The sequence below is a fragment of the Phyllostomus discolor genome, chromosome 15, assembly GCF_004126475.2.
Source record: "Phyllostomus discolor isolate MPI-MPIP mPhyDis1 chromosome 15, mPhyDis1.pri.v3, whole genome shotgun sequence".
NCBI classification, from domain to species: Eukaryota; Metazoa; Chordata; class Mammalia; order Chiroptera; family Phyllostomidae; genus Phyllostomus; species Phyllostomus discolor.
In genome coordinates, this window is record NC_040917.2 from 17586718 (window position 1) to 17614579 (window position 27862).

The 27862-nt window shown below is 49.0% G+C and overlaps 1 long non-coding RNA gene across 1 annotated transcript; it reads left to right on the forward strand.

The window, feature by feature from the left end:
• The first annotated feature begins 3548 nt into the window (after positions 1–3548).
• Positions 3549–27751, forward strand: LOC118498290. The gene is made up of 3 exons (XR_004900810.1): positions 3549–3699; positions 16425–16433; positions 27742–27751. It is a non-coding gene; the product is annotated as an uncharacterized LOC118498290 (long non-coding RNA).
• The last annotated feature ends 111 nt before the right edge of the window (positions 27752–27862 follow it).

The window sequence follows — 27862 nt, forward strand, 5'->3', positions numbered from 1 at the left end:
AGCTGAGATATGAAGCCAGTGAAACAGGGTGCAGCCAAGGGTGGGGGGGGCCCAAATAGGGATTGGAATGGGATCCAGAACTCAAGGTGTCCAGGAAATATGAGGATGTCCTCGCCCTTCCCCCACAGGTGTGAGTTGGGGGCAGGGACACATGGAGCAGGAACAGGCAAGCTGCAGCCGACCTCTGGTATGGTCCATGTTCACACACCTACAACCTTTAACTGGTTGCACAGATATGCCAAACAGCTGTGGCCATGCTTTGAGCCAGGGAGAAGAGAGTGACTTCCACCCAAGATTGTAACTGGGAGGCAATGCCCCCTGGTTACAGTGCCTGTGTGAGAGTTTGGGAGATGATCGGCTCCACGCCATGGGGCCACACCTGCCCAGAACCACTATGGCAGGCAGTAAAGGATGTGGGAGGATATGGGAGTGCTGGCAGGTGTAGCCGATTGTGGGAGGAGTCGGAAGGGCTGCAGAGGAAAGATTGGCGTGGGGATTTAAACCCAGACTCAGCAGCCATTGAAGAGAGAACCACACAGTCTGGTCAGGGTAGAGACCCCCACAGCTTTGCAGAGGAAAACCACGCAGCTTGATTCTGGCCAATGATATGGCTGATGGTGTCGGGAGCCTGAATCTACTTCTTTTCTGAGATAACGGTACCCCCAAATTAGGGTGGAGGGAAAAGGAAGGACTGTGTGCATCTGTGGGTATCCTAAGGACTTTGATATTTTAATGGAGACATTAGGTCACTACTTAAAGTCTGGTATAGCTTTAAATAAACATTTCTTTTTCTTTTCACAAATCTCTGGCATTGAGAGATGTCTTTCCTCTGGAGGCAGACAAGCAAAACCTAGTGGGGGTCCTTTAGGTGATAGTGTATCGCACCCCCTTGTTCTGGAACAGTTTTGGCGACTCCACCGGGGACGATACTTGCCCGTGGCAGACCGACACCTCAGGTGCGAGAGAGTGAGACTTCGGAGTTTCCTAGTCTTTCTCCGCACTCCTCCCGAGGGCATCGGCCGCCTATCACGCCTGGAAAGGTGGAAGGAAATGAAACGGAGACGGAGCAGAAACGTGTGAAAATGGTCTCGTTGAAAACTGGTTTCTGAATACTGTCGGAATAATGGGGTTGTGGATCATGGTTTGGGTAGCATGCTGCTCCCAGGTGGCCCTGTCTGCTCCCTTGCAGTTTCGGGGAGTCCAGAAGGCAGGAAGGAGGACCTGACCTCGGGTTTGGGGAGGAAGCAAACCCCTAGGCTCTGGGAGCCGAGCCTGCACGTATGGTGGGGATCGGACAGCAAAGCATGTGGGTGTGTGGCCATTTTGGGTAAAATGGGGGGATGAGCCCCGTGAGTGCCCCGCCGTGGAGGACCGAGTGTGCGTGGGCGCCGCCATCTTGGAACTGGACCGGGTGGTGGGCCGAGGCTCTCTTCACATTATGGGCTGTATGCTGCTACCCGTGTTGGCATTGCATCGGTCAGGTTCTCTGTGTAACTGCTTCTGATAGGAATGGCTCAGGTTCTGAAGGTCAGGGACTGGGGTCCAAGGGTAAGCATCCGATACACAGGGTGTTTGGAAGGTCTAAGCTTCAGAAAGCTGCAGCATGTCCCTGCGAATCTAGGGACTTTAGGTGGAAGGTGCCTGTAGCGTTAGGGACTTTTGGCTGCCACATGCTGAGTCTGAGTACTGAGTTTAAGTATAGTCCTTCCCAGTATGGGAAAGGAACCAGGGTTAAAAGATTGATGGTTAAATCTGGATGCATAAATTATGTGTAAAGGAGGCGAGAAGTTTCCAACCTGGAGTAGAGGAAGCCTGAACGACTTGTTTTACGGCTTCATGGGAAAAGAGCAAAATTCTCACATTGGTTTCGTTCTGATTCAGAAACCTGTATTTGAAGACCTAGGAAAGGTCAGCTGAAAGCGGTTGGGGAGCATGCCTTTGCCACGCGGGACCCAGGAAGGGTCATTTGGGGCTGACGAGTGCCTCAGCCAGAGGCAAAGGGGGCATGTCTCTGCCAAGAGACCGGACCTGAAGGAGCGTGTCCTCTGCCAGGCACCAATGGACGCATCGGTGCAAGAGAATGCTTCTACCTGGGTATTATTCTGGAACTCTATGTTTTGGATTTCCCTCTGTATTCGTTCTGAAAAGGAAACAGAGGATTCCAGGGACGGCTGAAACTTCACACTCTGTAGGAAAGCTTTGAGAAGCCTGGTGGATATCAGAAGGAAAAGGGTTTTCCTTCACGCTTTGTATTTTCCTCCCGACCTGATCCCTCCAGAATTTGGCATTCTGAAGGAATGAGCGGTAATATAAGGTTTCTTTGCATAAAACCAGTAGGACCAGTCGTTAATAGTGGTTTGGTTAACCAAGACTTTGACTGGAATGTCAGGCCCAAAGGAGGCGAGCATGGGTTCTGGTCGTCACCAGAAGCCCTGAGGATCTGGGATTGACTTGTGAAGCTAGTGTAAGCCTACGAGGAAAGCCTGGTACTTTGGTTGGCTGTGCAGTTCATAGCAGTCTTTCCAGGGAAGGAACAAAGGTTGCTTTCCTGAAAGATGGACAAAAAGGAACCTGTAGTCACAATGGAAGCCTCAAGGATTTGAGTGAAACAACTGGTACAGGCGAAGCCAGATGGCGGATGTGTGGCTCAGCTTCTGTGCCCTGAGGGGCTGACTGAGAAGTCAATCTAAAGGTTCCCTGTGTGAGTTCCAGCAAAGTGGACTTAAAGATCGTAAGTGATCCAGGCTGCTCTTGCTGTGTTTATGCAAACAAACAGTCAAAATTAAAAGCGGGACCCAAAGTAGTCCCTCTAATAACAATGAGGGTGATCTTAAGGAGACAAATTGTGGATCAAGGAAAATCACAATGCTCAGTATTGGATATCAGAATGACACAGCTAACTATATTGAAAGTTTGTTTTCATTTGAAAGTGAAGCTGGGTTTGTAGTATGACCAAAGATGTACAGTTTACAGGTATGGAGGACCTGTCAAATTGCCATTGTTAAATGTCATTGTAAGAAAGAACTTGTAACTGATTGTCTTTCCAAAAGACAATCTCACAGGCACAGAGACTGATTTGGGGATTGTTGTGTGATTTAACCTGTGTGTTCTTCTGTTTTCATAGGGCATATGCCTATGACCTCATTACCTGAGGGGTTGGTTGCAATAGGCCTCACTTAAGGAGCCCATCTTCATCGTCGTCCCCTGAGACTCAACGGTTTGGCTGAACTGAGTGGTTGCGTTGATGAAGGGTTCGGGTGGTCTGTGGGCTTCACTTTAGAACTGATTTTCCCTTTTCTGTCCTAATGACTTGGACAGAAAGGGCCCAGAAATCTGAAAGGAGGGAAATCCTAATATATTCCGCTCAGCCCGAGTGAAGTATAGTGGGTCACGAGGGTTTTGGATAGGTGTAGCATGCCTTGTACACCTTCCTCCAGATAAGCCATTCTTTACCTAAGTCCCTGCCTTCATCATTTAGTGGTTATGATTTAATTGTGCCTTCCAACTCTCTTTCCAAATCTGTCACCTCCAGAATATGACCAGGATGCCAATGGTCCAGTAATGCCAGCCTTTGGACACCAAGCCTGCTACCTCCAAGTGACAGCCAACTGACCAGGATTTTGTAAGGTCCTTCCCCTTATAGGAAGGACTCCCTCCATGCTGCACCATCCCCCCTTTCAGGGCACTCCTGACCCAAGGGTAAGTAGGATGATGTCTGTGTCTAGCCGGAAGTAGTTACAAGAAGATGAGACCTTCATCCATTGTCCTTTATATGATTATAAAGTGGTTGTAGATCTTAAAGGAGGAATTGAAACAGTGTGCAACCAAGAGAGGGGCCCCAAACAGGGATTTGGAATGGGGTCCAGAACTCCAGGTGTCCAGGAAATATGAGGATGTCCTCGCCCCTTCCCCCACAGGTGTGAGTCGGGGGACAGGGACACATGGAGCAGGAACACGCAGAGCTGCAGCCGACCTCTGGTGTGGTCATTCCACATACCTACAACCTTTAACTGGTTGCACAGATATGCCAAACAGCTGTGGCCATGCTTTGAGCCAGGGAGAAGGGAGTGACTTCCACCCAAGATGTAACTGGGAGGCAACGCCCCCTGGTTATAGCACCTGCAGGGGAGCTTGGAGATGATTGACTCCATACCATGGGGCCACACCTGCCCAGAACCACTATGGCAGGCCAGTAAAGGATGTGGGAGGATATGGGAGTGCTGGCAGGTGCAGCCAATTGTGGGAGGAGTCGGAAATGGGGTTGCAGAGGAAGATTGGCATGGGGATTTAAACCCAGACGCGGCAGCCATTAAGGGAAGAACCAGGCAGTCTTGGCAGCAAGGGGACTCCCACAGCTTTGCTGAGAGAGAACCACATGGCCTTGGTGAGAGGGAGAACCAGGCAGTTTTGGCAGAGTGGGGATCCCTGCAGCTTTGGTGGGGGGAGAACCATGAAGCTTTGGCCAGAGTGGGGACCCCCACAGTTTTGCTGAGAGAGAACCACGTGGTCTTGGCAGAGTGGAGACCCCTTCACAGCTTTGTAGAGTGGAACCATGCAGCTTCGGCCAGGGTAGAGACCCCCACAGCTTTGCAGAGGAGAACCACGCAGCTTGATCCTGGCTGACAACATAGCTGATGGTGTCAGGAGCCTGAGTCTACTTCTTTTCCTGAGATAACAGTACCCCAAATTAGGGCAGAGGGAGAAGGAAGGAGTGTGTGTGTGTGTGTGTGTGTGTGTGTCCGTGGGTATCCTAAAGGACTTTGATATTTTAATGAAGATATTGGATTACTACTTTAAGTCTGTATAGCTTTAAATAAACATTTCCTTTCCTTTTCACAAATCTCTGGCATTGAGAGATGTCTTTCCTCTGGAGGCGGACAAGCAAACCTAGTGGGGGGTCCTTTAGGTGATAGTGTATCGTACCCCCCTTGGCCCTGTTCTAGAACACCAGGTCAGTCTCATTTCAAAGCTAACTCTTGACCACTGTGCTATCCTGTACAAGAAATTGAGGGACTTTGCCCACTTGAAATAGGTTGGAGTCTGGGTTTATAATTTAATCTTGTTTTGGTTTGTTTTGTCAGTTAACAAAGGGATGTGTGGCCCTTTCTACACAATGCTTCCCAGCCTTCAGAATAGCCGGAACGTTTATTGGGCACCATGGAACAGCTCCCCTGTGTCCGGTGAAAAGAAGTTGCCTCTATAGAGTATCTTTCTGGATATGACATCCCTCAAAGTTCACCCCAGGAGCTATGTGATGATGAAGTTTCATTGTCATCCGAGAGAGGCTGACGGAAAATGGAAACAAGTCCCCCGGCAGGGCAGATGCGAACGGTGTAGCGGGGGAAATGCTGTCCCCAGGAACACAGGCAGCTGGCTGTCTGGATGCGTCATAAAATTTTATTGTGAAATGCACAGACGACGGGCCCAGCTGCAAAGCATCAGGCGTGTTTACCGTGATCTCCCAGCACACTCCCCGGCCACGCTGATTCTGCAGGCTTAACCTAATTGGGACGAAGACATCAAAATTACTTCAAGGTGCGGTCCTGCCGGGAGACGCGCCATGGGCTTCCCTCTCCGAAGGTCATCGCACCATTTGCCACAGTGGGCTAGGCCCGCAGTGGGGATGAAGAAATAAATAATAAGGAATGGCAGGAGAAGATGGCGTGACCTTTGCTGGTCGCGTCGTATCTGACCAACGTCATCAGGTACCAAGCTCATGGGGAGGCCGTCCATCCACGGGCCACACTGTGTCCGTGAACAAGATCACGGAAGCCTATTGTGCTAGACAGCTACACGCACGCGTGTTTGTGCTTCAGAGAAGGGGACCATCTACAACCTTGAGATCATTTTACTCTCTCCCTCTCTCCCCACGCACCCTGTGTACCTGGGCCTTTACAAGCAGCTGTGTCCTTGGTAATAAAACTCCTTCTTTTAGATAAAGCTTTGCCTTTTCCCTTAAAGACCATGACGTTCTCCATCAGGGTCCCTCCTCTGAACCGCAGAATCAGGTTTGAGGGTCTCGCCTCTCTTTCCCAAGGGTAGCACGTAATTAGCGCTGTTCTAGAGAGATAGGAAAGAAGTCAAATCAGGTCGTATGATGGATGTCCTGCACGTTCAGGCTTCATTCTCTTACTGACCCCCAGCTGAGAAGTGCTTATTAAGGCCTAAAGATTTGTACGGCTTTAGGAGTAAGTCAGAGACTCTCATGAAAAGCCTCTTGCAAGTTGTCAAGGTTAACATCCATGTCTTCCGCACAAATTCCCGACGATGCCCTGAAAAGGAGCCAGCTTGCCTCTACCCGAACAGCTCGGGCATAAGAGGCAGCCAACACTGTCAACAGGAGCCCTCCCTGCCAGACGTCCTTCCTCTGGATGAGGTTGGAGGGGACCTTGAAAGCCGGATCAAGACGTTCAGACCACGCCTCCAAGGGGGAGGCGATCCATCAATTCCACAGCTCTCTGCGGGGCCTGCACACTCCCAATCACGTTCTCCCGGGTCCGCCTAATCCCATTAGTGTGTTATTTCAGAGACAAGCATCTACAGAACTGCTGACAAGTTCAGAAAACCTACGCAGGTAGATGCTATCAACAGGTACCGCCATCCATCTGGCTCACAGAGACTTACTTGACAGGGCCTCAAGGAAGGCTCCCGCTGCCTGGGACCGACCAAGACTGCCCCGGACCCCCCTCAGATAACTTGAGAATACGTGGGCCCTCCCGATGTCTTATCTTGTTTTCTCACTTCAAGCCTGGGCTGAGGTTTCAGGTGTCAAGCTGCAGCCAGAAGGGAGATTTATGGTCCTGTTATCAGCTCTAGGCAGCAAGAGGCTGTGGTCACAGGGCCGGGAAACAATAGCCCAGTGGGGAAGGCCGCAAGGAGGGCTGCCGGTCAGCACCTGGAATCACCTGTGCCCACACAGTCCCCGTGGGCAGGTGGGCCGGGCTGAGCGTTGGAAAGAGAAAGGTCCCTTGGGTCTTGGGGGGACAGCTCCACCCACTCAGGGGCTACGGGTACAATCGCTTACTGGCTCGGATGGTTGTTGCCCAGGCGAAATCCACTGTCACAAATTTCAGAGGTGTTACTAAACCATCCCAGAAATGTATGGAATGGAGCGCGATCACAGCTATTTCGGACTAAGAAGGTCGTGATGAATGAGCGGGAGCGAGGGCACCCCTCGAGGGCTTGGTCACGTCCACGTTCAAACTGCGCAAGAGGCATCTCACCGGCTTGCCCAGGGTGACAGCTGGTATGCACCCACCCTCCGAGGACGAAAAATGAGGTTTTGCAAGGCAGCTTCTACCTGTCAGGCCTGGGCAATGGGGAAGGCAGTCACGGATGTTGTTACAGCGACCACAGCCTTGCTCCAGCTCAGTCACTTGGCAACGCAGGGCTCCGCTTCTGTATCTGAGAAGTCCTCAACTAAATATCTATAAAATGTGCCTCTTCTATGAGCTCTTTCCTATAGGCGTTTTGAAATACATAGCCTCCTTATGTCATTGTATGTCCCATTGATGAACTCTGAAAATGCAGCATTTATATCTGACACTTGATAAAAGTCACATAAAATGTAGTGCCATGAGCTAGATGAAAGAAGTCTTCGGGTTTCCTGTCCCTAGCCACACTGTCACATTGCTAAACCCTGAACACACACCTGGTCACCTTCCCCACTGATGTTACGAGTGGCGGACAATAAAGGGGGAGGGGGCTTCTCCTCTGCCCCTCCCTGACCCACAGCTCTCGCCAGCCTTCAGTCATGGGCAGAAAGGGAGAGAGCAAACCTCAGGGAAATCCCAAGCCTCAGCCACAGGGTGAACCATCCAGCTCTTCTGCCCTTGGGCTACCAGCAGACAATTTGGATTCGCCCAAGAGATTGTTTTCCAGTGGGCATTCAGCTAAAGTCGCCACTCAGTCCCCCTGGCCCGCGGCACAGATACTGCTGGCTGCTGAGTCAGGGCCTGGGCTGAACCTGAGCAGGTGGCCGGGCGGGAAGGGGCTCTCATGTGCCCAGGAGCAGCTGTCTCCTCGGGAGCCCGGCTCAGAGCATGGCCTCTCCAGAGACTCTTCCTGGGCTTATCCTGAGTAACCGAGCAGGGACTGGACCGCACTCAACAAATATTTACCGAGTGCCTAATACTTGCAGGGCACGGTGTCAAGGAGCCGATCCAGCTAACGTTTATTTGGAGGCTTTTATTCGTGAGAGGCGGGTACCGTGGATTCAAGAATGAGCTGAGTCATCCTGCCCGATGCCCGTTCTGAGTCACCGGCTCTCCGCATAGTTCGAAGCTGGATCAGCGAGGACATCCAAAATCGTTAAGACCGTGCCCGACACAAAATAAGCACTCTGTGTGCATAAATCATTGCTGTGATTATACAGTGGGAACCCGAGTGAGCCTGGGGCTATAACAATCAGCTAGTGAGCCTCCAGCCCACCGGGAAATCACAATCTATGGAAGAGAAGGCAGTGAGGTGGGGCATTTCAACTCAGTGGTGTTTCTTGACCAGGCAGCTCACTAGCTCCCCAGGGGCGCACGGCTAGACTGGGAGCTGGGAAGGAAGGGAATGTTTGCTGTACCAAGTGTACATACTCCAGCCGCTGTGAACAGTGCACAGCGGGGAATAGGCACTCTCACAGCTAAGCCACTGAACTGAGTGGATAGGCAGTGTTGTCTACAGCAAGGAACAGTGCCAAGCTTGCACCAAAGACAAATTACACATTTCCAGAAACTGCAAGAAACTTATTCTGTAAGTGTGTGAGAAAGTGCTACTGGGGCGCCAGTAGTTCTATTCAAAGAGCAAAAGTACTGAGGGTATTTCTGCCTGCCCTTCACAGAACACCCAACTAAAATGGATAAAGTATAAAAACAGTTATTTTTATGAGATTTTATTTATTTGTTTTTAGAGAGACAGAGGGAGAAAGAGAGGCAGAGAAACATCATTTGGTTGCCTCTCTCATGCCCCCAACCAGGGACCTGGCCCACAACTCAGGCATGTGCCCTGACCAGGAATCCAACTGGAGACCTTTTGGTTTGCAGAACAACACCCAACCCACTGAGCCACACCAGCCAGGGCAGAACATTTATTATCTTGCTTAACAAAAAGGAATGCGGTTCAAAGGTTGGTCTAGCAGCTCAATTACATTAGTAAATCCAAGACGCATTCCATCATTCCAATCTTCAAACCTACGCGCATTGCCTTAGTCTTTAAGCATCTACCTCATGAACGCACAATGGCTGCCATTGTTCCAGTCATCACAGGTCGACATAATGATGTTCAACAAAGAATTTCCCATGGGTCTCTTTTTTTAAAGTCACATGTCTCTCCCATTACATTCGGCAATACTTAATCACATGGTAATGCCTGGCCCGCAACAGTCTGGGAAAGCAGGTGACTGGCATTTGTAGCCTCTGGAGTGGGAGAGAGCTGCACCAGAAAAGTATGTGATCAGTAATGTCTGCCCCGTGAATAAGTGAATTATCCAGAAACTCCAGATGCTTAAACATTTTGAGTTTTTCTTGCACTATAGTAGGGATTGTGTATTACCATTAGCTTGTTGAGTGTGGCTTTAAAACATGTAATCCCTTAAGTGTGCAGCCAGATACTCTAGTATGTCAAAATGGACCTCAAACATGGAACGGCTGAGTACTGCCGTACTTCCGCACATGGCAGTGAGCTCCTCGTGCAAATAAAGTGCCGTACAGGGGACTCGAGAACCAGCCCAGAGACCCCTATATATTCACACACTCATTCATGTCATCATTGATGTGTGAACACCGGCTATGCTCTGGCCCCATTTTACAGTAGTGAACAGGACACGGGCCCTGCCCTCAGGGAGTTTGAATCCAGTGGGTGTGATGACCACATGGCCTTTAGTCCCCAAGACCCAAAGGTTCTATTGCCCTAGGTTTGCAGTGGTTTGCATTATGACTGTCCTCTGTGTCCCTTCTGCCGGAACCTTTGTCCTTATCCTCTGCCACTTGGCAATTATGGAGATTATCTCTAAATATTTTTATACTTACAAAAGTCTTGTCTCTATCAGCTCCACTCCAGAGAACAAGAAAAACGGGCTTTCCATCAGTTGTGACCTCCCTTAAAGCACAGGCCATTCGGCTTGTCTACAGCAGCAGCTGGGCGACTGTGCCCGGCAGTAAGTCACTCATGCCAGTGAAGTGCCCTGGAGGGGCCTGGAGAGCCAGCGGGAGACCCACACAGAGTCACGTGGGGTGGGCAGAGGGCACCGGAGGCACTTGTTCCGGCTGTGCTCCTTACAAGCCATACAGAGGCTTGCACGAGTCACTTTCAGAGCCTCAGTTTTCCCACCTAACAACGGGTGACATCATGATGCCCACAGTGCCATACACTGCAATGGTGACAGTGCCACATCTTGTTGCAAAGCTCAGACAAAACGAGTGCCCAATGGCCAGCGTGCTGTAGACACGCAGTGAATGGGGGCCCGTCACTGCCCTCACGGCCGTCTGACCTTCTGCTCTCAGGTGCCCCTTGTCAAATACACAGACCCTCCGCAGCAGGTGGCCGGGCTGGTCCAGTGAGGCCTGCAGATGGCTTGGTGACCGGCTAATTGCCCCAAGGCTTCCAACGGCTAAATCGGTGTGGTAGCCGGGCGGCCAAGGGTATCAGGTTTTCCTCTCTCCTCCCCTCTGCCCGCAGCCCTACTCCTGAGAATTCCAAAGAAAACTTCTGATTCTCTGGAGACGGGTCAGCAGTTTGTGCTGTTAAAAATAAGTCATTTGGACCCTGACCTGACATTTATGAGGAAACAAGACACTCAGTGCCATCTTTGACTTCTTGATGTCCACCACCATAAAAAGGAAAAAAAAACTTGTGGGGATTCTGACATTTCTCTCAGGATTCAGATCTTTTGCTGTGACCAGACTAGCCCCCAACCATGCACGAGGGGACCAGAGGGCCTGGGAAGAGACAAGGGATCTCAAGAAAATGTCAAGCCCGATTATTTATTCAACGGCAGAGCATGGTGCATACCCACTGCAATGAATTAACCGACTCTTTTTGAAAGAAACTGAGTGTTTCTACATCCACAAAAATATGCTCTATTTTTTTTCCAAACAAATAATCCACTCAGTCTCCCAGCAACTCAAAACCCCATCTGGGTTTTGGGGTTTTTTTTTTTTTTGAGCTTTGTCATCACAGATGCCCTTCCTGAATTTTAAACCACGCGTCAGCCTGGACTTCCTGCTAGGAAGTATGGGGAGTTTGCCACTCGCTGGGGAGGAGCCTCAGGATGTACCTTCTCACTGCCATTCTGAAAACGTGGCATGTTACCCATACATCAAGGCATCGGCGGGCCCTGGGCACATCCTCTCCTATGTGCTTAATACAAGGTGGCGGCATGTCATTGGGCGTGGTGGGGACATGGTATAGGGAGGGAAGGGAAACAGATGCAGAGAGGAAGCACCCCCCTCGCAGCCCCGGAGGGCCCGGGTCTATGGGACTGTGGTCTTCATAAAGGAGGGAAGTAGAGGGAAGAATGTGGGGACGGGCCAAGCAAAGAGGAGCCCGTTGCGCCCAGGGTGTCCAAGACCGGCATTCGTAAAAAGGTTCTCTGGAATTGATCATTAATTTCGTGACAAACTTCAGAAGCGAAGTGTAGATTTGCTGATTGTGTGGGTCAGCTCAGGCTGCCATAACACAACAGCCCGGATGGTGTGGCTTAAACATCAGGAATGGCATTTTATTTATCTTCTCACTGTGCCAGGGGCCAGAAGTCCAAGATCCAGGTGCCAGCCTATTTGGTTCTGGTGGGAACTCCCTTTCCCTGGCTTGCGAAGGGCCCACCTTCTCGTTGTATTCTCACGTGGCCGGGGGGAAATGGAACTCTGCTCTCTTCTCGCTGGAACATGAACCCTATGGGGTCTGAGCCCTAGGTCTTTTTTTTATTTTAGATCTTATTTATTCATTTTTAGAGAGGGAAGGGAGGGAGATAGAGAGAGAGAAAAAAACATCAATGTGTGGTTGCTGGGGGTTATGGCCTGCAACCCAGGCATGTGCCCTGGCTGGGAATCGAACCTGCGACACTTTGGTTCGCAGCCCACGCTCTATCCACTGAGCTACACCAGCCAGGGCTTGAGCCCTAGGTGTTCATTTGACCTCAATTACCTCCTATTGGTCCAATCTCCAAAAATAGTCTAACTGGGGGGATAGGGCTTCAACATAGGAATGGGGGGAGGGGGTGCAATTAATTCCACACCATGACAAAAAGCTTGCAAGCTGGCCCCTTACCATAGTCCAAGGTAGTCACCCTTAACACACATTGCATACTTCAAGACTCGGGGACCCAGGGGCCTCTGGCTCACTAGAAGTCTTCAACTCAAGCCCTACACTACCCTGCGGTCACAGGTACGCCCTGTCCTTTAACAATATGCAAATTTCCATTTGAAAAGAACAGGCACTCCATCCGAGGACTCCTCTCGTAACACGTGTTTTATGAATTGTTAGGGGATGCAGTAGTATTGGGGCGGGAAGGGCAATGGGAAGTTGTCAGAGCTGGAGATAAGGAAGGATTCACATCCTAACAAGACCACAGTAGAGGGGCCTGGAACGGCACCCAATGTTTCTGGAATGTTCATTACAAAACGAGGCACAATCCTCCTCCCCACCAAGCGTCTCCCCACTGCCACCTTGTCCGGCTCCGTTTTGCTCGTTTAAAGGAAGAGCATGCTCCACAGCTACGGAGGTGAAGAGGCCCGGGTGTGTCCGCCTCCAGTTCCATGGACTTCCTATTCGATTCCACCAAAACTTATTTATTCAGCAGCTACTTCAGGCCCAAGATGATTCCAGGCGCCGGGAAAGCAGAGGTTGAGGGGAGCTGGTCATTTGCTACGTGAGCAGGTCTTCCCTTCTCTCTGCCGCATCATCTGTGCATCTTGGGGTGGTGGCAGGCCCATCACGGGACCGGACCAGTGCACCCAAGACTCTCTGGGCCACCTAGGTCTGGGGTAGGAATGGGGCGGAGTACACGTGCCCGTAGAGAAATCAACCAGAGAAAACGAGGGTGCTGCTGTCTCTGAAGAGCCTGTGGGGCCCCCCACCCTTTCCAGGCTGTTCACCTGACCCCCCTTCCCTTCCTCTCCTGCTTCCTCCCCCCTGCTCTCTTTAGCTCTTGTTTGACTCTGCCCCCCCAAAGGGCCTGTGTGACTGTCTTGGAAATTCACAATGCACATCAGTGACAAATCTTGCAAAAAGAACTTATTTAACTCCACATTTCCCAAATGCATTTCTTTCCTCAGACGGTGCAGAGGCCTGAGGGTGGCTTCTGAGGGTTGCCAACCGGTGTCCAAAGATTTGCGCCAACTCACTAAGCTGCCCTAATTATAACTCGAAAGACGACAGTGTGCCTGCCTCAGCTCCCTCTCTGCTCACCTTCCTGGACATTCTCCTGGCCTTTGGCATTCACCGTGTGGCAGCCTTCCCCTCCCTTTATCGCTCCCTTAGACTCAGGAGAGACCTCACGACCCCCTCCCGCACAGAGGACCACCAGGCGCTACACTTCCCAAACAAAACATGAGGCTCTGGGCCAGGATCTGCAGTTGGCAACTCTAAGGAATACTTACCCTCAGTAACTCCTTAAAGAGAAAGAGAGGAAGGCTCCTAGTCAAATAAGTGCACATATTAAATTCTCTTCTTAGACATTCAGAAGGCACCCTGTTAAAGGCTCTGAGAAGTCCTGTATTAGAGCAACTTGTCTACATCACTCTCCCAAGTGCATGTGGCCACAGGGCCCCTGGCACTAACACCTGACAAGGGCAGAAGGAAGCGCTACTCCACGGAATGCACTCTGAGAAACTCACCTGCAAACCCATTGTCTCCTCTGACCCCACCCCCCCGCCCTTGCCCATCGAGTCCCCCTATTTGGTGTGTCATTCTGTCAAGATACGGTTAGATAACTGTTGAGCCCATTATAACAGCATGCTCTGTGGTACTTACTAGTTCCTCCTCCCCAGAAAACAGTGGGAAAAAAAAGGCAGACCATCCTTATGTTACAGATAAATAAGCTGAGACTTAAAGAAGGCAGGGAACTTTCTGATGTCTTACCCCAGCAGGAGGTGTCAAGGTGGGAGCTGAACTTGGGTCTTTTTTTTTTTTTTAGAGAGGGAAGGGAGGGAGATAGAGAGAAAAAAAAAAAAACATCAATGTGCGGTTGCTGGGGGTCATGGCCTGCAACCCAGGCATATTACCCTGACTGGGAATCAAACCTGTGACATTTTGGTTCGTAGCCCACACTCAATCCACTGAGCTATGCCAGTCAGGGCTGGTCTTCTAATAACTTGTTTTATTCTAGCCCCTCAGTCCATAGGGGGTTAATATACTCACTTTCCAGAGCTGTTTACATTTTAAAGTCAAAGAGAAAGAATGCTTTAATCCCAGAAGAATGAAATGAATCCCAACTAGCAGGAATCATGGGGGAAGCCACAGAAGAGGGCAATGGGGGAGGCCAGTCCCCCCATCCCCATGGGCGCCAGGAAACCTCTGCCTATTGGGCAAGGGCACTCCGGTCCCTCCTCCCAGCTCCGGGTATAAAGATATGGAAACAGTCACACGTTTATATGTAGGCACGGCCACAGAGTGGGGCCACATAAAAATAACTCTGGATATTCTGATCTGCGTGGCCCCCATACACTGCCGTCTATTAATAATGTGGCTCGTGGTTTTACTCCATTGGGAACGAACTGAAACCTACTGTCCATCACATATGTGATTTTCTCAACGGAGGGAATAGGTCCAGGTAATGCTACTTGTGCAATGCCCAGCATGGTGCCTTTCGAAACCAAGGGATCTACCAGACGGTTGCTGAAGATACCGTATTTTATCGTGTTCAACGCGCTCCAGTGTATAGTGCGCACCACATCTGTGGTCCCAACTTTCAGGGGGGAAAAAACTTTCTTTTGTGTTAACTTTCTAATTCAATTTTTTATTTATTTATATTTAGAGACAAAACTGATTATTGTATTCCAGGGTAATATTTTGCCTATGGGTATTGTTATTGCTTTCTAGAGTTACACTGTTAATGCATAGGCATCAATAAAAGAATTTAAAACATTTATGTAGATATGGAACTAATACTAGCCATGTATGATACACATCCTTCTTTCTCCCTCAAAAATTTGGGCAAAAGTGCACATCCTATATGACACAATACGGTAATAACCCTGAGAAATTGGTACCCATTTTCAGCACCCATGTGCTCCCGGATGGATGGCAAATTCACCCAAGTCCTCAAATCAGAACGTCACTCAAAGAGATCTTCTGGGTGGCATCCCTTCTGACGTGCCCTGAGCACAAATTCTCGGTGCATCGCGATGACCTGGCCTGGGGGGGGGGGAGCACCAGTGGAATCGCCCCCTGCCGCCCCCCGCCCTCTCCTGGGGCTCCAACCCCCACTCCGTGCGCTCCTCCATCACCTTTATTTGTTTAAGAGGCCTGACAAGGCAAACACTCCTGATGCGGTGTTTACATTACAGCTTTCACTGGAGCTTATTAAACTCATTGTTACTTCATATAAGCGGCAGAGATGTGGCGAGAGCCCGTTAAGTGTTGACAGTAAGTAACAGACACCCTGTCACAACGTAACGTGTATATACTCCGCTGGGTGCCTGGTGGATTTCGTCCCTGTAAAACTATCACAGATAATGAAGCCACTATCAGATAAGTGACTATAATAAATGACCACAATTAGGGCTCTGGTTGAGGACAACGCTTGGTGGTCCCACCAGCCTGGCTTGGACAAATCCCAGGCCAAAAGAAAAAGGAGCTAAAAATCAAATTTAATCGTTATTTAGTGATCGACAGAATTGATTTCATAATGTATTTATTGGATCTAACAGATCTAATTAGATCTATAGAACACCATTCTGTAGAGCTGCTTGATCGAATAGGACACCATTTGATTTCTAAAAGAGCAAGAGTTGGGTTTTTTTTTTAATGACTTTTCATCTTCCCTCCTGACCCCCTTCTTCCCATCTCAAAAATCAATCAACCAACCAATAAACAAAGTTCTGAGATCAGGTCCTTACACAGCGACCCTGTCTCTGGACAGGTGAGCCCACATCGAGCTTCTCCAGGGGGAAGGGACGGCTGGGGCTCTCGCAGCCCCTGGAAGGAAACTGGGGAAACAACGGAATCACAGACGGGTCTGGGCACGGATTTCCCTGTAGCCGGACACGGCAGCTCACGAGGCGCGAATGTAGTCACTCCTTTACGGGGTTTTGGTTCCTCCTGGCAGGCTCCTGTTACGTGACAGTGAAGTTGCAGCAGAGAATGGACGTGCTCTGATGAGAAGGTCTTTAAAAGGCATTTATTCTCTGGTACGTTATAGCCGTTCCCGGGATGACTTACAGATTTACAGCGAGCCTTCTATACTTGTGTATAACTTAAGAACGTGCTACAGGAAGGTGGGTAGGGTGCTTGTGGAGCCCCTAAAAGATGACACCCGCCAAGGGGAGACTGAGTGCAGTCCCAGGGGCGCTGCAGTGCGCTGTGGGATCATTTCCCACCGGTGACAACGACTTTGTTCATGTCATGTCACTCCGCCTTGCTGCAGATGTCCCCCCACGGCTTCCCCTGCCATCCCCCCCCCCGTACCCCTCCTCCTACCCACCCCAGCACCCCTTCCACCGTCTCAGCCGCCTCCGATCACAGCTACAGTTTTTAGAATTGGGCCAGAGGGGAGATGCTTTTCTGGAAAGGCATGTTTACTCTGGGGCTTTCTATTTTCATTTGATTTAATATTTCCTAATAACAGTTCAGGGGAGACTACCCTGGATGGTAGAGCAATCCCCCCTAGGAATAAAGGCTTTGGGAGGAGCGGGGCGGGGGCAGGAGTGATTGATGGGGCTTTCTGTACACCCCTGTTGCCAGAAGACCTCATAAACTCAGGAAAGCCGCCCAGGCATCAGGCTGTTTACCTTTTCGCGACTTTAAAGGTGATTTATTTGACCTTCGAAAACCGGGATCATACTTCTTGCTGAAAACAGTGCACATTTCAGCAGAAACGGTGACTGTCCAGGCGGCGAAGGCTCCAGTCGGAGGCCGTTTATCACCCTTTCCCCGTTCTAATCTGAATGGGGAGCGCCTGCTGGGTTCTCCACACAAACATATTTGAGGGACGTTGTCTAAATACACGGAGATAAGTGTGCGCTTATATTCCGTATGTGCACAGGGTTTCCATAACGATTTTTTAACTATTTGTGAAAGGCCTGGATGTGAGGTGAGCAAGAGGTAACGTGGGCAGAGGAGCAGCTGGGGATCTGAGACGGGACCTGAGCCCTTCGCTGGCTGGGCTCCCCTCATTAAATAGTTTCACACCTCACAAGGGAGAACTCCGGAGCCAACGTGCTGGCATGGCATTCCCAGCTCCCCCACCTGCTCACAGGGGTATTGTGAGCAAGACAACCTGTCCGGGCTCACTGTCTGTGAAATGGGATCGTCATGAGGCCTGGCTCCCACAAGGCGGAAGTGAAGACCAAACCAGTTGGAGCATGTAGGTTGCTTAAAATAATGCTTGGCATATGGAAAACCACAAATGTTAGTTATTGTTACAATCGTCTGTAAAGGGGGTAAAATAATTACACCCGCAACAAATATACAAGGTAGGAGCTAAAAATAGATGATGCATGTTAAGTACCTTGTCCCATGTACCATGCCGTACAAACGCCATTCACCCACTGAGTGCAGCACGCCCCCTCCAGACCCCCACCGATATCACTAGTACAGAACACTGGGAGTAGGCAGATTTCCATAACTTTGTTTTTAACCTAGCTGTGAAGCAATGTGGCAGATCATTTGTGTCTTCATTTTACATATGGAGAAATGAAAGGGCAAAAAAAAAAAAAGAAATGATTTACTAAAGGTCGAAGAGCTCTTCAGAAAATGTAACCATTCTCATTAAAATGCTGTGGTGTCATCGCATCCCTGGTTCCTCGATGGGTGCAGGGGGTCACCACAGCTCATGGTTCCTCGGGTCCATGACGCCCGCTTCCCTTCAGGGACCAGTTTCCCCTTCAGAGGGACCCCAGCAGCAGAGGAAGAGGTTTCTGGAACCGAGCGAAGGTCATGAGCAAGGGGAGTGTTTTCCTGAGATTTCACAGTCAAGGAAGCAAATGAGGAAAAGCACTTAATTGCACGGAGAGACTAGAGCAAGAGAATCATTTTACTAACTGTGATCATGGTTTTACTTCTAGGGAACATCAGACAAGGATGTTTAGTCCCAATAAGATTTCTATTTTAAAGTATTTTATGTCTTCCTGGCTGGCATAGCTCAGTGGATTGAGCGCGGGCTGAGAACCAAAGTGTCGCAGGTTCGATTCCCAGCCAGGGCACATGCCTGGGTTGCAGGCCATGACCCCCAGCAATCGTACATTGATGTTTCTCTCTCTCTCTCTCTTTCTCCCTCCCTTCCCACTCTAAAAATAAATAAATAAAATCTTTTAAAAAATAAAAAATAAAAAAAAAACATTTTATGTCTTTTTAGAACTCAACACATTAACAGAAGAATGAGCAACTGCAAAGTGACTCCATTCGGTTGCAATAGCTTTGGGTTGATTTCCACTGATGACTCTGCCAGCTCTCCCAACAACTGGCTCACAGGAGAGGTGGGCATACCCGAATGTCGGGGGGACATTTCCAAGGGGGCCCCACACATCTTGCAAGCCCCACTGGAGCTCATGGTATAGTGATTTTTCGGGACACTCCTGAGAGCCCCATGAGTTCTAAGGACAGACTCAGGTTACAATCACTTGCTATGCCCTAATAGCCCCATTCAGTAGGAAGGAGGCACAAGCCTTCTGAGGAACCAGAACACACATCCTTGGGATACCTGACACGGTATTTTCCTGGGCATGGAGGGATGTGGGTTAGCAATGCGCAGCTGCCTCCCAGAAACCAGCTAGAAGGCACCATTTCTGCCTTCTAGGCAGAGACCCACTGCAAAGGACCCACCAGCTCCAACACACCCAGAGCCTCAACAGCAGAAACTGCTCATGGGCCATGCACTTTCCGTGGTCCCAACACCCCAGCCCGCCCTGCACCTCTCAGAAGCATCCCCACTGACGGATGCTGTGACAAGCCGCCCATCCCCCACCCTGCCCATGCCCAGCTCAAACCCCTGTGAACTGAGAAGAACTCCAGAGTTGCCCACCCCGTGCTCTGACAGCCTGTAATTTATTAGCCACTGCCTCTCTCTCCAGGACGTGACGACTGCCTGTGTTCTAAGCGGACAGCTGAAGGCCCATTAATCTTCACCCTGGTGGGGAAGAGACGGATGGTAATTTAAGTGAACTGGATGGGTGAGGTAGATATAAAAGACCACAAGGTACAAATGACAAGATTATTAACTGCGCCCGGGGCCGTCTGTTTACCAAGCTGCCTCGATAAATGGAAGTGGGTTGGTGAAACGTGGACCGAGGTTCAAGCGGGGTTTACAGAGGGGAGTTCCTGGCAGATGTGGCTAATGGCAAGGCTCCACGTTTCCAGCGAGCAGGCAGAGGACTTCTGTGGTTAGAAGGGGAACTTGGGCTTCGACCAGCTTCACAAGCAGGCTAAAGTTGAAAAGGTCAGGGCAAATTCAGAATTATTTCTCTCCCACACCCGCAGAAAGGAAGCGGGTGAACTTCTCCACCCAGGTCCCCTCCAAGTCCTCCCTGGACCGACCTCCCGTTCTGACTAACTGAAACTTTCCCCCCGTCCAGGGTGTTTGCAAAGGTTGAGTGACCGCCATTGTCTTCCCCGCCTGTGGACAGGGCACCTACCAGACGGCCTGGGAGCCGCTCTCTGCTCAGCAGCCGACTCCCAGGAGAGACGGCACCAGGGAAAGAGGTGGGATTTCTCTTGCTCAGCATCCACCATAGGTCCCCACTGGGGGACGTTTCCTCAGTCTCTGCCCTCCCACATCCACACCTGAGAAACCCCAGAACTGAGAAGGGGTGCCCCCAAGCACCGACCACCGCAAGAGAGGAAAGCCTTCTCTTTCCCGGCTCCTGGTCTGGCTCAGGGTTCCCACCCAGAAATGCAGTGATGAGCTTCCAGGCTCTTCTTGATGTCCCAGCTCTGTGATTAGACTGTCCCTGATCCCACCTTGTGGAAGCCCTGACCTTTGCCCCCACTCCATGCCCAAGTTGGCCAAGCCAAACTACAGCAGAATCACACAGGTTGTCCCAAACAAGGACAACGTTGGCATTGAGAAACCGATAGGTGTTTGATGCCTAATGGTGCGCAAAGCACTCACCTATTCTAATATGGCCCTCGTGCAACTGTGTACATGAGCAAGGCCGGTATTTATTTCTCCTCTTTACCGGCGAGAAAACCCACACTCACAGGGGTTGGGTTTCCCAAGGTAGCAAGAAGCAGGACAACATTAGAATACTTCTCCTAGCACTCACTTTACTTTAGTATATTTTTTGTATAAAATATATACCGTAGTATACAGTTAACCCTTGAACAACACGCAGGTTAGAGGCGCTGACTCCCTGTATAGTGTATAATTCATGTGTAATTTTCAGTCCCCCCAAACTTAACTGCTAATAGCCTACTATTGACCAGAAGCCTTACCAATAACAGTCAATTAATACACACTTTGTATATGTATTATATACTGTATTTTTACAATAAACCTAGAAACAAAAAAGCCTATTAAGAAAATCATAAGAAAGAGGAAATACATTTACAGTATTTATTGAAAATAAATCCACATATAAGTGGAACCATGCAGTCCACACCCATGTTCAGGGGTCAAGTGTATATATACTTTGTAAATGTAAATATAAATAAGTATATATTAAGATATATACTATAGTGTGTGTGTGTATATATATATATATATATAGTATACATACCCTTGATGTATATACTGATTTACAGCTTACAAAGGACTCGTATAGAATATATACTGTATAAAATATAAATATATATACCATAGTATATATTTTAGTATATATGTTTATATATTACATATACTTCTACAAGTGAATATCTCTTTGTGGCAAACACCATTACTTGCCTCCTTAAAAGTCATTGTCCCCTCTTTCCTTATTTACAGAACCAGAGTTTTGTTCCACGGTGGCCACAAATGCATTTGTCTCTAGAAGTGGCCTCAACCCAGAATGGGCACGTGACCCATTTTTGGACACAGCAGGTGCAAGAAGTCTGCTAGAGGGCTTCTGGGAAGATTTTCCTCCGTGATCAGAGGGAGGCACCATGATAAGGAGCTCTCTTGCCTCCCACTGCCCATTTCCCCTGCTTTTGAACACAGAGGGGAGGGCTAAATGATTAGAGCATTGGCAGCCTTTTTGCAACAATGAGGAAGAAGGCCAAGAGCATGAAAAAGCTGATAACTCAGAGCCTTGACAACCTTAAGCTACGAGACTGGCCTCAGTAACTGCACACAGCACACTCCTAGTGTAAACCATTTTGAGGGCTGAGTAGTTTGCCACAACCACAAACCTTCCCGGCAAACGTGCTCCCTGAGCAAAGGAGGAGAAGCGCAAGGCCAGAGACCATGTTCACATTTGAATCCCCTTTGCAAGTTAGTGCTGGAATCCTCACTTAACAAATGTTTGCCAGAATGAAGAAAAGAAAGAAGAAAAGAGTGTGCTCCTAACAGATACACCTTGATGCCACACACTCAACACAGCCCAGGAAGTAAACCTTTGAACCTTGTACCCACGGGCGACCACTTGTTCTAACATCTCTATTGCTACTACTATTATCTTTACCTCCTTTCCCAGGACCGTTCTCACTACTTTCCATACACCCTGACAACTAAAAACACGTTTTTCATAAAATTCAACAAGTTCGTAATGCATTCCTGCAATGATGGTATTTTTTTCTATTAAAAATAAAATCATTTACAATGGTGATATTTCAAGTCAGGGGAGGGAAAGAGAATTAATTATTCAGTAAAGGATGGGAAATTTTAATAGGTATTTTTTAAAAAATAAATAAGGTTCCTGGTATAACACAGTAATATAAATTCCAGAGGAATGACAGCCCTCTATGTGCCCAGGTAACCAATCATTGATCCATAAAAATATCTAGAGAACATACCGATGAATGTTTATATAATGTCAGCTTTGGAAGAACTTCGTAAGGCAAAAATGATAAAGAAAAGTGAAATGCTTGACTACATAAAAATTCATCTTTTCTGCATATAAAAAAACACTATAAACAAAATTAAGAAAAAAAATAATGCTGGGGAAAAAGTTTCATACAAATAGCTAATGCTTTAATCTATGTAGGAATCTTACAAGTGATCATAAAAAAAAAAAAAACAATAAATAATGCACAGATGAAGCCCTGGCTGGTGTAGCTCAGTGGACTGAGTGCAGGCTGTGAACCAAAGTGTCATAGGTTTGATTCCCAGTCAGGGCACATGTCTGGGTTGCAGGCCATGACCCCCAGCAACTGCACCTTGATGTTTCTCTCTCTCTCTCTCTCTCCCTCCCTTCCCTCTCTAAATAAACAAATAAATAAAATCTTTTTAAAAAATGTGCAGATGACATTAACTCAGAATTGCCTAAGGAAAAAAGAGCAACAATCAATAAACATAACTATATAAATCCTCACTGGTAACAAAAGATATTCAAATTGAAATGAGATTCACCTTTGTCATTTTTGCATATCATGTTTATTGGCAAAGATGCTCCTCATGATAATAACATGTGTTTGGAAGAAGTTAGAAAATTGTGCTCCCTGTAAGCTCCTATTGGTACCAGAAAAAATAAAAATACACAGAAAAAAAAGTAAACCTTTGAGCTGTAATATTATCTTACAAACTTACCCTAATAAAATGCTTCTAAGATGAAAGCAAAGATCTTTCCATCAGCATGCCTCTACATAATGCATTACAGCATTATGTATAAGAATTAAAATTGTCATAAACCCAACTGCCCGTGAAACGAGAGCCTATCTGTTCAGCGTTGTTACAGAGCAAATCTTGTTACAGGGAAACATGCCCCACGTCATGGCAAATGGAACAAGCAAGCAACCGAGTCATGAAATAGGAGAAGCATCTTAGAAAACAGAAGCTGGCCGTAAAATCATGGCACCGTAGAATTCTTTTTGTCTGTTCTGAAGTTTCTAAATGTTTCTGTGAATTGCATGCATTGTTTCATAATCAAAAAGAGCCAGTCTTACTTAGGAAAAAGTAATCATACCCTCTCTGGTCCCATTACCACTAGCCCGGGGATATTTCAAGTCATAACACGCTAATTTCTAGTCACTTTACAATATTGTCACATACACACCAAAGAAAGATAGAGCGCTAACAAAAAAATTAATATGCCTCAATAATAAGCTTTGTTGAATGAATTCATTAATAAAAGTGGCAAATTTCCACATCAGCAACCCTGTACACAGACACATGACCATATAAGAACCCTCTGAGGGAGAGACATGCACACTGAGGCTCTGAGTGTCCCAGCAGTTTGTGCAGGGGAGGAAATTGTAACTGCTGCTTACCTGGCTTCCCTGCACACTTTGGCCCCCTGAACGCAGAACTGTGTATGAAGGGTGTCACCGTTGTGAGTCCTGCTGACTGCATGGCCCTGTGACCCTGTGGACCAGAGGCCGAAAACCCTGGGTGGCCCTCAACTGCTAGCACTGCTGGAGCCGGGAAGGATTCGCCCACATTCTGTCTGCCTCTGCTCTGCAGCTGCAGAAGGGTGGCGCTCTGGTGCCCGTTCCTGTTTGCAGAAGGGGGTACCCTCTGAGCAGCTTCCACCCAGAGCATCCATCTGGGGCAGGGCTGAGACTGAGACACAAAGCCTTACTCAGGAGCCAAGTCAAGCGGGAGGGTGTATCTCAGCCAGAGCAGCCCAACTGCTCTCACGGGGTTTCAACACCTAGGAGCCCTTCTCCCTAACAGTATGGCAGCGCCCAGCAACGGGGCCTGGGGACACAGCTGCCCCACCTCAATAAACATTTCTTCTCTGCCTGATGTTTCATCACGGGAGGACCTCAGGAACCCCTTTTCTCAGAAAACAAAAGACTCACAACACGGATCTAGTTTTGTCCAGCCTATTGTCATGGCAGGCCTTGAGCACATTTCCCCGGGCGAACCGGACACCTTTCCCCACGTTATCCACGCAGCAGTCTGCCCGGCACCCTCCGAAGCCCACAGGCAATGCTGCAGCCCTGGCGCCATCACTGTCTCACCTGCTCCCCCCGAGCCCACCGGTTTCAGGGCTCCCTATCCACGTGTCCGGGACGTGGGTTCACAACACATTCCCCCGGGGGCGCTTACCAACTGTGTTGTGATCCTCTGTCTGCTCTTCCGCTGTCTCCACCCGGCTCTGAGCACCACGTCTGACTTATATCATTCCCGGGGCACCTGGGCAGAGGCCGGTATTCGGTCAGTGCAAAACTCAGGTGAGACGGCTGTCCCTCCACGATGGTTCCTCCAGGAATCCCTACGACAAGCCAGCAAATAAGAACTCACAGCCCGATGAGCCGGATGGAACGAGAATCACCTGCTTGGAGATGGCGGCCATAACTGCCATGAATGAATGCGCGAATACATGCATACATACCTACATCACACGTACACGCATGGACTAGTCCCCCCTTAAATGCAGAAGATGAGAGCAGAGCATGCCTGAACCTGCAGACAGTACAGAAAACTACCTACAGTGTGTTTTTTCTATACGTCATATATTTTCACTTAGAGGAAGCCCTGCGTGTCTTTTCTCTGGCACACCCGAATCGCTAGCATCGCTTCTGTTGTGCTTGGGGACCTAAAATAAGTAAAATAAAGGTGACCCGAACATCGGCCCTGCAAAACTGTAACAACAACCTACTAAAGTGACTAACACCCGTCTGCAGCGTCCGGACTCTGGAGTGCGTGATGATGACGTCAGGGGGCGGGGCCAGTGGGAGGAGTTTTTGTCTCGCTACTGAGATTGGCAGGTAGTTAGTTAAAACACTTATGGATTGTTTAGTTATGGAATTTTCCATTTAGTATTTTCAGATCAGGGTCGACCGCAGGTATCTGACACGGGAGGTAAGGGAAACCACGGACAAGGGGTACCGCTTGCCCACCTATACTTACGCTCCCTGGTCTGGGAAGGACCAGGGACAGGAGGAAGGTGTTTGCTAGAGAAAGGACGCAATTTGTTCCTGGAAATAAGGTGCAAGAACTGGGTAGGGGTAAGCGAGAAGATCCAGGCAGGAAATCCAGAAAATTATCTTTAACTGTGAAGCCAGGTCCCCTAGAACACAGGTGGCCAACACAAGGCCCCGCAAGCTGAATCCGGCCCTCCACCTTGTTTTATCCCACCAGGCACCTTGTTTCTACCCAGTGGCAGTGCAGAGCTCTTAACTGTTAAGGAGTAAGTTACATGTACACAGTCCTAAAATCACATTCAGCCCTTTGAAGGCAACTGGGAGGTTGATGTGGCCCCTGGTGAAAATGAGCTTGACACCCCTGCCCTAGAAGCTGCTGGATTATTTCAATTACGGAAGCCCTTCCCGAGCCTGTGCAGAAAAAGGCAGTGCCGGGTGGCTGAAGGAATGAATGAATGGAGGCTGTGCCACAGCCGACTGAACACCCAGACCACAGAGAAGGGTGAAACACCCTTCATTCCAACCCCCTTAGGGCACACATGCGAGATGTGAAACCCAGAGGGAAGAAGAAACGTACTTCAAGAAATATTTCCAGATTCCTGGAGCTGTGGGTCTAGAACCCATCTCCCAGCTCTCAAGTCACTGAACAGAGGATTCCTCCCTTAAAGGTAAAGCAATATGGCAGGTTAGCCACACACACACAAAAAAAAAAAAAAAAGAAAAAGAAATTTCAGCTAACTTGGTTGTGGGGAATGCACACTTTGGGATATTAGATGCTTAAAAAGCTTCTTTAAAAAAAATTCCTAGCCCCGGCTGGCATAGCTCAGTGGATTGAGCGCGGGCTGCGAACCAAAGTGTTGCAGGTTCGATTCCCAGCCAGGGTACATGTCTGGGTTGCAGGCCATGACCCCCAGCAACCGCACATTGACGTTTCTCTCTCCCTCTCTCTCTCTCCCTCTCTCTCTATCTCCCTCCTTTCTCTCTCTAAAAATAAATAAATAAAATCTTTTTAAAAATTCCTGCTGCTATGGTGGTTTACCTGGCCTGTATAGTGAAGGGAGAAAGAGCAACAGAGAAGAAAGCAGCACACAGCCTCCCCTGCTCTCCCCGCACCAGCCCTAGATCCCGCCTCCTCCCCCAGGCCCAGCACCCAGCACACCTGCCGCTGGAGTGGACTCCCTCCGGAGAGCGAGGGCGCCCGTTCACAAGCTGCTGGGCTCCGGGCCAGAAGTCAAACGACTCTGCTCCAACTCTGGGAGCAAAGGTGGGCCTGTGTCACCCTTCGCTGTGCCCATCAGCTTTGATCTGAGGGACTAAGTGATCTGTTTCCCCTGATTTGAACGTGGATCTGAAACCCTAGGTTTCCCCGCCAAAGACTTGGAATTCAACCCCCTTCACACCCTTCAGCCCCAGGCTTCCCACTGTCTCTGGCCCAGGGACTCACGTCACCTCAGCTCCTGAGTTAAGGCCCTGATTAAACCTCGCAGTCCCCTCCGAGGCTCAGGAGCAAATAAAGGTCTTCCTAGAAATCCTGGAAAATCATCCAAACACCTGAGTTGGCAACAATGAAAGAGAGGGGGAGGGGAATGGCCAATGCTAAAAAAGAAAAAAAATATCCAAAACAGTTTTTTGCCCACCTACGAATATTCTGGATTATTACAATATAAAAATTAGTGAGGAAGATACCGTTATCCCAGGGGTGTTGATAAAACAGCTACTTTGAAATAGTGGTTGATTTCACTATTGTTTGCATAATTAAACAGACAAAATCGGCCTGTTTTACCTGAAACACAAAGCCGAAGAGCTCAGACCCAGGTACCGACTCCATAAAGGAGGCTGAGTGTTTGGGGAAGTCACTTCACCTCTCCCACAAATCAGTTTCCTTAGCTGGAAAGTGAGAACAGTAATACCTACCTCGTGAATATCATTTCTTATGATGACATTATCGATGGTACAGAGGCCTGGCACATAGTAGGTACTCGATTAAAAAGTCCTGCCCTACCATTTCCCTTCTCTGCAAATTACTCAGAGCGTACAGTCAGAGCCCGTGGAAACTACCACCACCTGGTGTACGGGTCTCAAAACTGCATACGCAGCAGCAAAGGTGAAAATACCACCTCAGCTCCGGAAACCGCCGAACCAGAGTTCAAAAACGACTGAAAACCCCGTGTTTAAAAGACATCAATCAGATGTGGGGTAGAGGCCACTAGAGGTGCCAGGACACTGGGTAGAATGAATCAAGGTGAACTTCCTGGAAGAGGTATACCTTATTTTGACACGTAAGGGGAAAAAAGGATGTGGGCCAATTAAAAAGAAGGAAGAAGAATGTCTTGTGCAGAGCTCGGGGGGAGGTCTCGGGGTGGCAAATAACGTTCACTGGGCGGATTCACCTAGGCTTTCGGGACTGCAAGTTGCCCAGCCCCACATCCTGCGCCGTGTTCTCAGCACACTGCCACGTGTCGAACGGCCTTGGCCACTGAGCTGGGCTTGGAGCTCCAATCCAAGGCCACTCCTAGACTCAGTTTTTTGAAATGAGGGGAGCACTCACCCTGACTCTCTAACTCCAACAAAAACTAGACCAACCTCGAAGGGCTCAGGCGGGAAAGACTAACCCTAGGAGGACCCAGAGCCCTGAGGCCCACACACTCATAATAGGCACGTCCATAAGTTCCGGGAGGTTCCACATTAAAGGGAACACCTGGGTAGTCCTGGGGTGGACGGTAGAAGGCAGGGAGAGGTGGGTAACCAAGCACAGAGGCAGGAAGCATGAGCCCAT